Source organism: Sorghum bicolor, chromosome 5, assembly GCF_000003195.3.
Source record: "Sorghum bicolor cultivar BTx623 chromosome 5, Sorghum_bicolor_NCBIv3, whole genome shotgun sequence".
Taxonomy (NCBI): Eukaryota; Viridiplantae; Streptophyta; class Magnoliopsida; order Poales; family Poaceae; genus Sorghum; species Sorghum bicolor.
In genome coordinates this window covers 20,664,040-20,676,771 of record NC_012874.2, presented here as the reverse complement: position 1 = coordinate 20,676,771, position 12,732 = coordinate 20,664,040, and positions in this window count along the sequence as shown.

Genomic DNA, 12,732 nt, shown 5'->3' with positions numbered 1-12,732 from the left:
CAGTTCCTTCTGGAAGCAGCGCAAGGTCGTTCCGAGTCTGTTATCTGGCTCTGTAATTTGTCGTTGAGAATTTAGTCCCCCCCAAATGCTTGTAGGGATGCAGGAAGGAGAGGGAAGATGTCGTCCAAGAAGAGCTACTACAAGGAGAAGATGATGCAGCGGAAGTAAACACTCATTTGTTCTGTGCATTTCCTGGTGCCATGTGATTGGGGATCGGAAAATACAATACAAGGTACATGAAGGAAGGGTCTTGTCTTATAATACATTCACGAGTATACAATTGTACATGGACCCAGATTATGGAACCAAACTTGAAAGAGTATAGAACTAGTTCATGTTATATTTCTGATACATGTCTATGCACAGAATTTGTTTAGTATAGAATACCACAACTCTGAAGGTATCCTCAGTTGGTTACTATTATTATAACATGACTGCATGAGTGTCTGCAACTAAACTGAGCAATCATTGTTGATTTATTTTTTTCTCTCATCCTAGCCCTTTAATCACCTACTGGTTTGCCTGCTATACTACATGGATTTAACTCCATCCTTTGGTAGTGATTCTTCGATTCATGTAAGCTTCTGAAATAGCATAGGTTGCTGCCCTTATGCTTGTGTCTGTAAAGCACAATCCATTTTTATGGAAATTCTGTTTTGCATAAGTTTTGTGAGCAGAAGAAGCACATTCATAAAATGGCTAAAGTGCTCAGCCAAGGTAGTTCTGAAAATATGCAGGGTCACCACGCTCAGGGATTGTGGTCTTGAGCAGAATCCATAAAATTTTGCAGTTGTTTAGTATATGTTTTAGACAGGCAATGATGTGAAAATAATAGGTAGCAATGAGAAATTAGATGCAAATTGGAAATATTTCCAACATAAAGGCTCACATTAACATGTGATTGGGCAAGCCCAATTCTCTCTGGTTTTCCCTTTCAGAGTGGAGAAAAAGGTAGATGCACACAAGATTTCAATTGGGAAAATGTATATGAAGAAGCAGCTTATCTGTATTTGAGCTATGTGAATCATGACTTATCAAAAAAAGAGAATTGTTTAACATAATATTCTATGTTTTGTAAAAGCCCTATGTCCTCAGTTTGACATGTAACAACTAACAATACTTGGTATCAGCCTCATGTCATTACACCGGATGCACTTATTAGTGCTTTGTGAGCATAAAAATATCTTGCATGTTGGTAGCTAGGGCCGTAGGGCAACAAAAGAAGATCAGGTAGTCTCTTTCCGCGCTGCAACGGCAAATGTATGTTTCTTTAATAGTTTATTAGTCCGTTTTTTCTTCATATGGTAAGGGTTAACATGGCTAATAATTGTCATTCTTTGTTGGTTGTAGTCTGTCTACCAATGGATCATAAAGCGACTTTGCATAATAAAAGAGAATGAGTTGTTTCTTCCTGGTCGGGTATCATTTATTTACAATATGGTAATTCCTTAAAAAGATGCTCATCATCTCTTATTAAATCCATTTCAGTTTCTTTCAAAGATTAAGATTTATTATGAGATCTGTAGTATGTTCCTGTCTTCCTTTGTGAATTTACTGTTTTATGTGCCAATATGCAATGCAAATTTCAGCTTCTTTCGATCATATAGATTTACAATTACTGGATGTGTGGATTACACAGAGGATAGCTTATAGCTTGTCTTGTTTAGTTATTATCTTTGTTATCTGTTTTGAGACTGTCATTGAATTGGAACACTGAAATCTCTGAGAAAAAGTCTAAAATACTAAAACAACTAGGGTCAACTAAAACTACCAATTGCCAAATTGATGAGTTGTGTGTTAATCTTGTTTCTCTGAAAATGTTTTTGCCAAGTTGTATTGGACATACAAAGAGTCTAGTTCTACACAAGAACTTTTTTTTGCTAACACTAAGATTACTAGTGGAGTTCCATGTACCTTATGCAGGTTTGCTGTAGGCAATAAATATCTTCTCATGGTATTCCTAGGAGTTGCAGAATCTTTTTAGAGGCAATTCTTCTCAAGGTGTTGCAAGATCTTCTCGGAGGTGTCAGAAGCAAGCATGTAGTAAACTTATGGACATGAACCCAACTAAGTTCACAATATATGTTGAGTTTAGGATAGCCTGATTTTAGGTGACATGATTACATATGTACTTGAGTTTGACAATTGAACGAGTATTCAATTTACACAGTTTTAAATATATCTGGTTTAGTTTTTTCTACCTATTTAATTGAGCTCGATGGACCGTCTGTTGCTAAAAGTTTCTATTGCGATGAATTGTCCGTCGCTAAAAGCTCTAACAGGCTGCCTGTCGCTAAAAGTTGGAACATCGAACTGTCCGTCGCCAAAGGTTATGTCCGTCGCTATATACATATAACGACGGCTTCATTAACAACTGCAGGGTCCGTTGTTGTAACCTTTAGCAACTAACTGTCTATCACTGTATACCCCTTTCAGCAACTCTTAAAGGTTGTGGTGTAGTGATATTGTTAATTTTATGGTTTTAGGGTATGTACCACCAGGAGCAAACAAGAACAAGCTTATTCAAGAAAGTCGTTCACATATATGAGATGAGCCATACCTCTTCCGAGTATGCTCTGATGGCCTACTCAGGAGGTGTGTGGCCACTGTGGACGGATGGAAGATCATCGACAGATGTCATTCATCACCATATGGAGGTCATTATGGAGCATTCCGTACACATTCAAAGATCTGGCAGTGTGGATTCTACTGGCCTACAATGTATGAAGACACGAAGCAATATATCACAAGATGTGGGCTATGTCAAAGGCATGGAAACATAAACACAAGGGATGCCATGCCACTCACCAACAACCTTCAAATTGAGCACTTTGATGTCTAGGGAATAGATTACATGAGTCCATTTCCCCCATCAAAGAAGTGTGAGTTCATCTTGGTTGCAGTTGACTACGTCTCCAAGTGGGTAGAGGCACTACCTTGCAAGCATGCCGACAACATCAGTTCAAAGAGGATGTTTGAAGAAATTATATTTCCAAGATTTTGAGTCCCCAGAGTAGTGATAAGTGATGGAGGAGCACACTTCATCGACAAACGCTTCAAGCAATATCTATCAAAACATGGAATCTGTCACAACGTCGCTACCCCTACCGTCCTCAGACAAGTGGCCAAGCAGAGACTTCCAACAAGCAAATCAAGAATATTCTTCAAAATACAGTCAATGAAATGGGAACAGCATGGAAGGACAAGTTACCCGATGCACTCTGGCATACCGGACAACATACAAGACCCCAATTGGAATGTCCCCATACCAATTGGTGTATGGAAAGACTTGCCACCTACCTGTTGAACTAGAATTCAAAGCACACTGGGCCATAAGGAGATGGAATATGGACCTAGATGTCGCTGGAGATCATAGAAGAATGCAACTATCAGAATTGGAAGAATGGCGAGAGAAAGCATATAACAATTCGAAGATCTACAAAGAAAGAGTCAAAAGGTGGCATGATAAGAGGATCAAGAAGAAGGAGTTCGCACTCAGAGATAAGGTATTACTTTTGAATTCCAGGGTGAAGCTTTTCGGGCATGGAAAACTCCAGAGTAAATGGGAAGGGCCATTCAAGGTAATCAATTCATCATCCCATGTAGCTATCACAATTCAAAATGACGAAGGTACTTTATTCAAGGTAAATGGTCAACGTCTTAAATTATTTTTAGAGTCCAATAAAGAATTTGTAACATCCCCGATGTTACGGTTACTAAAACTTGATCATGTCATCATGAGCATTGCATCGCATACCTGCCAAGCACCTTATTATGCATCAAGTTAAAACAAGTTTGTTTTGATTGGTTGTGCTTGGGGAATGAAAGTGTGCTCCCATTGTGTATTGATGCTTGTGTTGGTTGTTCAAACCCTAGGGTGAAAGATTTCCGAGAGATTAGGGGGGGGGGAAACCCTGATTTTTGAACCCTAGAATTGCCCCCTTTTGCACAATTTAAAAAACAAGCAAAATTTGAGGTTTAGTTCAAAAGCAAATTTGTAGATCTTGTCAAGATGTACAACTTTGGTGTTTTGAGTTTTTGAAGTTTCAATACAAAATTCAAAGTAATTTTGAAAATACAGATTTCCAAAAAGTGTCCCCTTTTCCAATTTGAATCTCCAATTCAAAATCTATTTGGAATCTTGAAAAGTGACAACATGAAAGTTCTAGAGCTCAAAAAGTTGAAAAACTTTCATGTTGGGAGTTTTTCAAGTTGTTATGGAAAATCAAAAGTAATTTTGGAAATTCTGATCTGCCCCAATTCAAAAATTTGAATTTCCCCAATTTGAGATCTAAAGTTCAAATTGTTCTGCCAAATTCACACTCTTCCACTTAGAATCAGTTTTGGGCATCAAAATATGATTTGTAGCTTATAAAATTTTGCACAACTTTCATTTTGGTGGAATTTTGTCTTCAGTTCAAAATTTGGGCAAATTTTGCAAAACCCCAAAACTGTTTGGACAAGAGCTTGCTACAGTGCTCGAGCAGAGGGGGGATGCTCTGCCGCCGGAGCAGAGCCGCTGCGTCCAGCGCCGCCACGCGCCTGGCCACGCAGCTGCTTGCCTATGGAGCGTCGCCCTGGCGTCCTCATCCGCTGCAAGCAGGACGCTGCGAGGATAAAACCCCGAGCCGCCGTGGAATATCCCTTTTCCCCTGAACCCCGACGCCGACGAGCTCCCTGTGCTCCCCGAATTCGTCCTCCTCGCTCCCTTCCAAGCCACCAGAGAACCCCCAGCAGCTCTGCCAAGAAACCCGCAACCGTTTGCGCCCCTGAGCGCGAGCTCTACTCTACCGTAGATCCAACCCGAGCCATTCTTCTCCAACCCTGGCCGAAACGCCGCCGTGGACACTGCACCGTGGCCAGCTTCTCTCCGAGCCTCTCCGCTGCCGCTTCTTGCTCCATTGAAGTCGCGGTGAGCCACTGATGCTTGTACGCCATCCAATTCGCGCTCTACTCGCTCGTAGCGGCCGACGTTTGCCCGGCCGAGGCGGCTGTCCGCCGTGCCCGTGGCCACGGGGGCTAGGATAGTAGAGAGGGGGTGAAAAGGTGTCCAGAGGTGCGCCATGGAGTGGATAACGCGACCAGCAAGTCACGAGGGGCGGAGGTGGCGTGGATGGCTCGGTCGCGGCGTTGATTTGGCCGGCCGAAGCTTGAAGACGAAGCTGACAGCGGGGGCCCGCTGTCAGCGACGCCGTGAGTGGAGGCGAGAGCGCGCAGCGCGCGTGGGCCGAGCGAGAGCGGGCCGGCCTGCGGGCCGATTTCCAAGCCGCTCGCTGCAGTGGCTTTTCCTTTTTCTTTTTGAGCAAATTTTGCTTTATATTTGATTTTGCATATTAAATTGTGTATTGATTCAAAAATCATGAAAATTTTTGTATACATCCCGTGAAATAAGTAGAACACAAGAAAAATAGTAGATTTTCTTCTCTGGTAGTTGGCATGTGTATAAAAACTGCCTCTTTTAATTAGTAAATAAAACATCTATGAATTTTAAAAATTTATTTATATGTCCAAAAATCACAATAATTTGTGGGATGCCTCTGAATATTATTCCCTGGCTTCACACAAAATTTGGTGGCATTTGGGTAATATTTGAATAAAATATTATTAAACCCTTAATTAATAATTAAATAATCATTCTAGAATAATTAAATAATAATTAGTTAAATTCTCAAAATTAGGATTTGAGTGATTTTGGGATTCTGTGATGACCTGAGGTCATTAACCTTAATGACCTTTGGTATTTAATTATTGTTTGGCCTTAATGCTTAATTACTGTCATTAATACTTAATTAAGAATTAATTAAGGTAAAAAGGCTTAATAATTAGGTAATTAAGGGTAATTATAAATTGAGAGAAATCTTAATTTAAAAATGCAACCTCTTGGGTAAAAACACTAAGATGTTAAACAGCTTTAATTATTATTTATTTAATCTGTGTTACACCGAGGAGGGCCAGTAGTATTCAACTTGGTCCTTCTCAAATATTTGTCATACGCATATCATGAGCATACATCATTTTGCGTATAGTGCCCGTGACCGAAGGAGCGACCGTTGAACCGAACCCCGAGGTCGGTGCTCCGTTCGAGGAAGTAGGATCCGAGACTTGGGAAGTCTCTGAGGGTCCCTCTCAGCTCTGCAACCAAGACAAGCCCCGGATGCATTAACCCCTCCTTAAATGTTTTAAATCTTTTATCACTTATGAATTGAAAATGCTGCATCAGGTAGTTGAGAATTGGGTTAACCTACTTGCTGCATTTACTACCTTGATATTTGTTATCCTGTCCTTGACACCTATTTTATTTTAAAACTGCATAGTGATGCTTAGCCCTGATACTAGATAGGTTTTCAAACAACAAAGTTTGAAGGGTTGTTGTGGAATACACTTATGTTCAATGATGTTTCAACTTGAGACCGGTCGGTGGACTTGCTTTAATAATGGAGTCTTAAAGTAGTGTCTCCAACTGTGTCGGTTAAGGACCGGTCCGTTGGTGGCCTGATGGGTTGAGAATTTATAGTACTAGCCACTTGCCCTCGGTAAGCCCGGTCTTTGTGATCCCTCGATGCGAATAGCTACTCGCGCACTGGGCGTGGAGCGATGGCGAGAGTAGTGTGTACCCACCTTACGGATCTGAGATGACTGGAAAACATCTAGATCGGCTGTAGGATGGTGGAGTACTGTGCTCTTGGGTGCCGCGAACCTAGTCAAATTTGGGGAGAGCTTGATTTGGGTTGACATATGCAAGATTTAGTTCTACATATGTCGGGTGGTTAGGAACTCCAGCTGGATTGCTAAGCGGTTCGAATCATCGTTGCTCCCCGATTGGGAGACTCAATCCACTGACCCTCATCGTAGATAAATATGCAACTAAGTGGTAAAATGAGAAAGGGGGAAATGTCTCATGAGGTTCGGATCCCAATTCCCGAACTCAGAGTGACATGAAGCTATGGCCGTTGGATTGATAATACTTGGATTAAGGACTAGGAACTTACAGACTTGTATGTGAGAAGCAACTAGATAGACTGTCCTCGAACTCCTCGGCCTCTTGAGGACAGGAATTCGTGGGTAAAACTTGAAAGTAAGGATGCACTATTAGTAAGCTTTTCGGCAAAACAATTTGGCTCCTTGCTCAGCCACTCCTTGTTTACCCTAAGCCTGCATCCCTAACTTCTCCTCTTTTTCAACCGGGTAAGTCTTGTTGAGTACTTCCGTACTCAGGGTTTTATAACCCCTGTTGCAGGTGAAGCTCAGGAGCCGGCATGTTTCGGACCCTGTTGTGTGACCGTCGTCGAGGTTGACGACGAAGAAGAGTGAGCGTGACCCATGGGCAGGGTCTGTAAATTTGTACTCTGTGTACTAAAGTTTAAGTTGCTCCGCTGGACCTGGCTTGTAATAACACTCTACTATTTGGAAGAACTCCTTTTGTAAAATAAGTTATGTAATACTTCCGCTGTTTTACTTTGAAATATTATTTTGGTCTTATGTCGTTTGTGATATGGCAATGTCTTCGCAACGAGTGATCCTGGTGTTAAGGTGGCCACTTGCTATCCTGTAAGGGCGAGAACAAGAAATTTTCGTTGATTGACCACTGCTGGTGGTCAAGACGAGCTTGTTTGATACGCCCCAGGTAGCGGTGGAATGAGCGTCCTGAAATGCTCATCGGACTTCTAGAGTGGGAGGATCCCCAGCGTCACCGTTAGAGGTCCTTGGGACAATGACAGGTGTCGGTGGGCCCAAACACTTAGGAGGTTCTGCCACAGTTGGTATCGGAGCATTCGTTGCTAAGATGACTGCTGTATCCTTTGAAAAACTTCAAAACCATTTGGGTCCAATACTATAAACTTGCCTATTTTGAGTCCAAGTGCTTTAGTCCTATCTTACCTCTGTCTGTAGGCCTTCTTAGAATTTTTGAAGTGGTTTGGAGGAGCAACATAAAATATTGCAGTATGTTGTAAAAAAAATTGAAGTAATATCGTTATGAATTGCTAATAGGAATCGTAAGTACGTGCATGCATCATGATATGTCACTTGGTTAAGTTCCTTCCTCCTTGTTCGGGTTGGGTTGTATAGAATCAATCTCATTCTTGCTAACCTTTAACGTCTCCCTTACTAATCTAAACTTACCCTCTACAGGATGGCTCGTTGGAAGCAGACCCCGCGCAAGAGGACTGGTCCAAAAGGGGTCCCTAGACACCAGTTGGCCCCGCGAAGCGATCAAGCAAGCAGTAGCCGTTCACCGCCTCAGCAGGAGGTGGAAAGGTTGTCCGCCGAGCTGACCGAAGTGACGAGAGAAAGGATGTACAACGTCATGGAGATCGGTGAACTTAAAGCTCAACTATCAAAGCAAACACAAGCCACCGAGAACTGCGAGGCGATGCTGTCTCGTATGGTGGAAGAAAGGAACGCCGCTATTGCCCGAGAAGAGGAGGCCAGGAGCGCACACAGGCACGAGCTAATCCGGATGAAGGCAAAGCTAGACAAAACCAAGTACCTTAAAGATCTGTACGTGAAGATGACGGCCACTGTCACCGCGTAGAGAGATGTCGCGTGGCAGCGGGAGGACTAGCTACAGCTGGAGAAGCTTGAGCTGGCACACCATTTAGACACCGTCAACAATTTGGCAATGCAATACCGTGATATTGCATTTGACCTATACCATCAGCTCCATCCACCTCCAGGGGAAGGGGAGATGGACACGGATGGAGAGTTGGCAGACGATGGGGAACCGGATCAAGGCCTCAGTGATGAGGAGGAGTCCGACTCCGGTGACGACAACCCGGGGGGTAATCAGGATGATGGCAATGACGACCCGGGCTACAGCTCTGGCCACACCGACTAGTTCGGTGAAGTCACGGGCAACGTCGTTGTAGGATTCCTAGTCGACCGTAGTGGGGTCCGGTTTGTAGCATAGTGTCTTTTCCTTTAAAAGTTGTACTCGTTTATTTCCAGTGTGTTGAACTGATGTTTGATGAATAAATGGAAATATGTAAGTTATGCTTTAAGTTATGGATTCCATGTGGTAACAAGTACATATGACTCTTGTAGCAGATGCCGATGCGCACCCGTGGATCTGACGGAGCCGGGTCCTCTCAGGGAGGGGATGATATCCCCAACCCTCCACCTACTCCACCTTTTCTGGCTGATGCCATTGCTGTTCTCTTGAGTGCCACTACTGACAACGCTCGCCTGTTGCGCGAGTTAGCACAACGCCAACCACACCCCGCCCCAAACTTCGGGGCACAGCACAATGGGGATGAAGAAACTCGGTACGTGGACTTTACCGAGACAAGACCCCTAGTATTCACCAAGGCTGATCAGCCATTAGAAGCTGATGATTGGCTCCGAACAATGGAGCACAAGTTCAGTTTGATCTGATGTTCGGAAACTCAGAAGCCCCTGTTCGCAGCTCAACAGCTACGGGGAGCTGCGGGTGCCTGGTGGGAGAACTTTCTAGCTATCCAAGCTCCAGGGCACCAGGTCACCTGGACAGAGTTTAAGGACGCGTTCCGCGCCCATTACATCCCTGAAGGGCTGATGGCCATGAAGGCTGAAGAGTTCCTCGCCTTGCAGCAAGGCGATAAGAGTGTCATGGAATACGTGGCAAAATTTAATCACCTCTCTCAGTACGCCACGGACCATGTGAACACGGACAGAAAGAAGAAGGCCTGTTTCATGCGTGGTCTTAATACCAAACTTCAGACCATGATGACCACCTGTCAAAATCCTACCTTCTACGAGGCGGTAAATATTGCTATCGCCTCAGAAGAAAGGAATAGAAAGCACAAAGAAGCCAAGAAGAAGGCTGCTTCTTCCTCCTTCTCTGGTCACGGACAAAAGCGCCAGAGAATCATTTATCATCCGCAAGGACACGGACGCTTTCCAGCGCCGCCACCTTATCGTGGTCCTTTTTCCCCTCCACAATATAGACCAGGGCAGCGGGTATATCCTCGACCTACTGCCATCGCCACTGCACCACGCCAGCCGAACGCCCCAGGTGTTCGCCCCACTGCTCCGCCCAACCACAATTATCCTTGTTTCAATTGTGGTAAGCCTGGGCATTTTTCCAAAGAGTGCCCCTACCCCCGACAAACCAACCACACTTTCCAAAGGCCACCCCTTGGCCAACCCCAGCCGAGCCAATTCAAAATTGGGGCTCTAAAAGGACAAAATGTGCAAAGGGGTAAGCCAGCAAAGAAAGTGGGACAAGTCTTCCATACAGAAGTGGAGACGATCCCGGAGGGAGAACCAGTAATGATGGGTACGTTTCCTGTTGCAAAACATCCTGCTTTAATGCTTTTTGATTCTGGTGCATCTCATACATTTATCAACCGCACCTTCGTGATAAAGCATGGCATACCCATTGGGGAAACGCAAGATCATTTTTATATACAGTCGCCGGGAGGACGGCTGAGTTCTAAAGAAATGGTTCACCAGATACCCATCAAATTTGGTGGGCATAGTTTCCCCACTAGCATGATTGTCCTAAAAGATCAGGAGATTGATGTCATACTAGGCATGAACTGGATAGCACAACGAGGGGTTGTGCTAGACACTTTGCATCGAACCATTAAAATACCATTGCCCAATAAGAATTCTTATCTTCTAATTCAATTAGTTACTCCCAACCGGGCAATTGGGCAAGTTCATGCCACTAATGTGTCGGCAGTCAAAAATATCCCGGTAGTTCGGGATTTTCCAGATGTATTTCCTGAAGACCTACCAGGTCTGCCACCGGACCGGGATGTCCAGTTCAGTATAGAATTGAAACCGGGGACAGCCCCAATATCCCGAAGGGCCTACAGAATGGCACCAAAAGAACTGGCCGAATTAAAAACCCAACTACAAGAGTTGATGCAAAAAGGTTTTATTCAGCCCAGTTCCTCTCCATGGGGTTGCCCAGCCTTATTCGTGAAAAAGAAAGATCAAACATTAAGGCTGTGTGTCGATTATCGTCCCCTGAATGAGGTGACGATTAAAAACAAGTACCCATTGCCCCGTATTGACTTACTATTTGACCTGTTAGCTGGGGCCAAAGTATTCTCAAAAATTGATTTGAGATCAGGGTACCACCAAATTAAAATTAGGCCGGAAGATGTACCCAAGACAGCTTTTACAACCCGTTACGGGCTGTATGAATACTTGGTAATGTCTTTTGGGTTGACCAATGCACCGGCCCATTTCATGTACTTGATGAACTCTGTCTTCATGCCAGAGCTGGACAAATTCGTGGTCGTCTTCATTGATGACATTCTGATCTATTCCAAAACTAAGAAAGAACATGCTGAACATCTGAGAATTGTGCTGACCCGCCTCAGGGAGCATCAGTTATATGCCAAGTTCAGCAAATGTGAGTTCTGGCTGGACAAAGTTCATTTCCTGGGTCATGTATTGTCAGCGGAGGGAGTCGCTGTAGACCCAGGTAAAGTAGAAGATGTGTTGGATTGGAAGCCTCCAACTACGGTACATGAGGTCCGTAGTTTTCTGGGTATGGCGGGATATTACCGTCGCTTTATCCCAGACTTTTCAAGAGTCACCAAACCAATCACGACCTTGCTCAAGAATCAAACAAAATTTGTTTAGTCACCTCAATGTGAGCAAGCGTTTCAGACTCTGAAAAGGTTATTGACAACTGCACCTATCTTAGCCCAGCCAGATATTGAAAAACCCTTTGATGCGTATTGTGACGCATCAGGGATTGGGATAGGCTGTGTGCTAATGCAAGATGGTCGAGTAATTGCATATGCTTCCAGACAGCTTAAACCACATGAAGAGAATTACCCGACCCATGATCTTGAACTAGCCGCCGTAGTACATGCATTAAAGATCTGGCGCCATTATCTGTTAGGGAACACTTGTCATCTATACACGGATCACAAGAGCTTGAAATACATCTTCACTCAAGCTGAACTGAATATGCGCCAGCGAAGGTGGCTAGAGTTGATCAAGGATTACGACCTTGAGGTGAATTATCACCCTGGCAAGGCGAATGTAGTAGCTGATGCCCTCAGTCGTAAGGCTCACTGTAATTGCTTAACAGTGATGCCTAAAGACATAACCTTGTGCTAAGAGCTAGAGAACCTAGGGATAGAAATGATTTCCCAAGGAAGCCTTGCCAATCTAACGGTTGATTTCAATCTCGAAGCTCAAATCATAAAGGCACAAAAAGAGGACAAAGGCATGAAATATCTTAAAGAGAAATTTTCTAAAAGAGCACCCACAGACTTTAAAGTGGATGATGCAGGAGTAATCTGGTTCAAGAACCGGTTAGTGGTTCCAAAGGTACCTGAGATACGTCAGCAAATCCTAGATGAAGCTCATACCACGAGGTATTCTATTCAACCGGGAAGTAATAAGATGTATCAGGACCTAAAGCAAAGGTTTTGGTGGACGAAAATGAAAATAGAAATAGCCCGCTATGTGGCCCAATGCGATACCTGCCGAAAGGTCAAGGCTATTCACCTCAAATCCGCTGGAGAGTTGCAACCTTTGCCTATCCCAGCATGGAAATGGGATGACATAAGTATGGATTTCATAGTAGGATTGCCCAAGACGGCCAAAGGCTTTAATTCTATTTGGGTCATTGTGGATCGTCTCACCAAAACAGCACACTTCTTACCTGTAAAGAAATCGTACTATACCTCCACCTATGCTAAGATTTATTTTGATCGTATACTACGTCTGCATGGGGTGCCAAAGACAATAGTGTCAGATAGAGGCACACAATTTGTCTCCCAG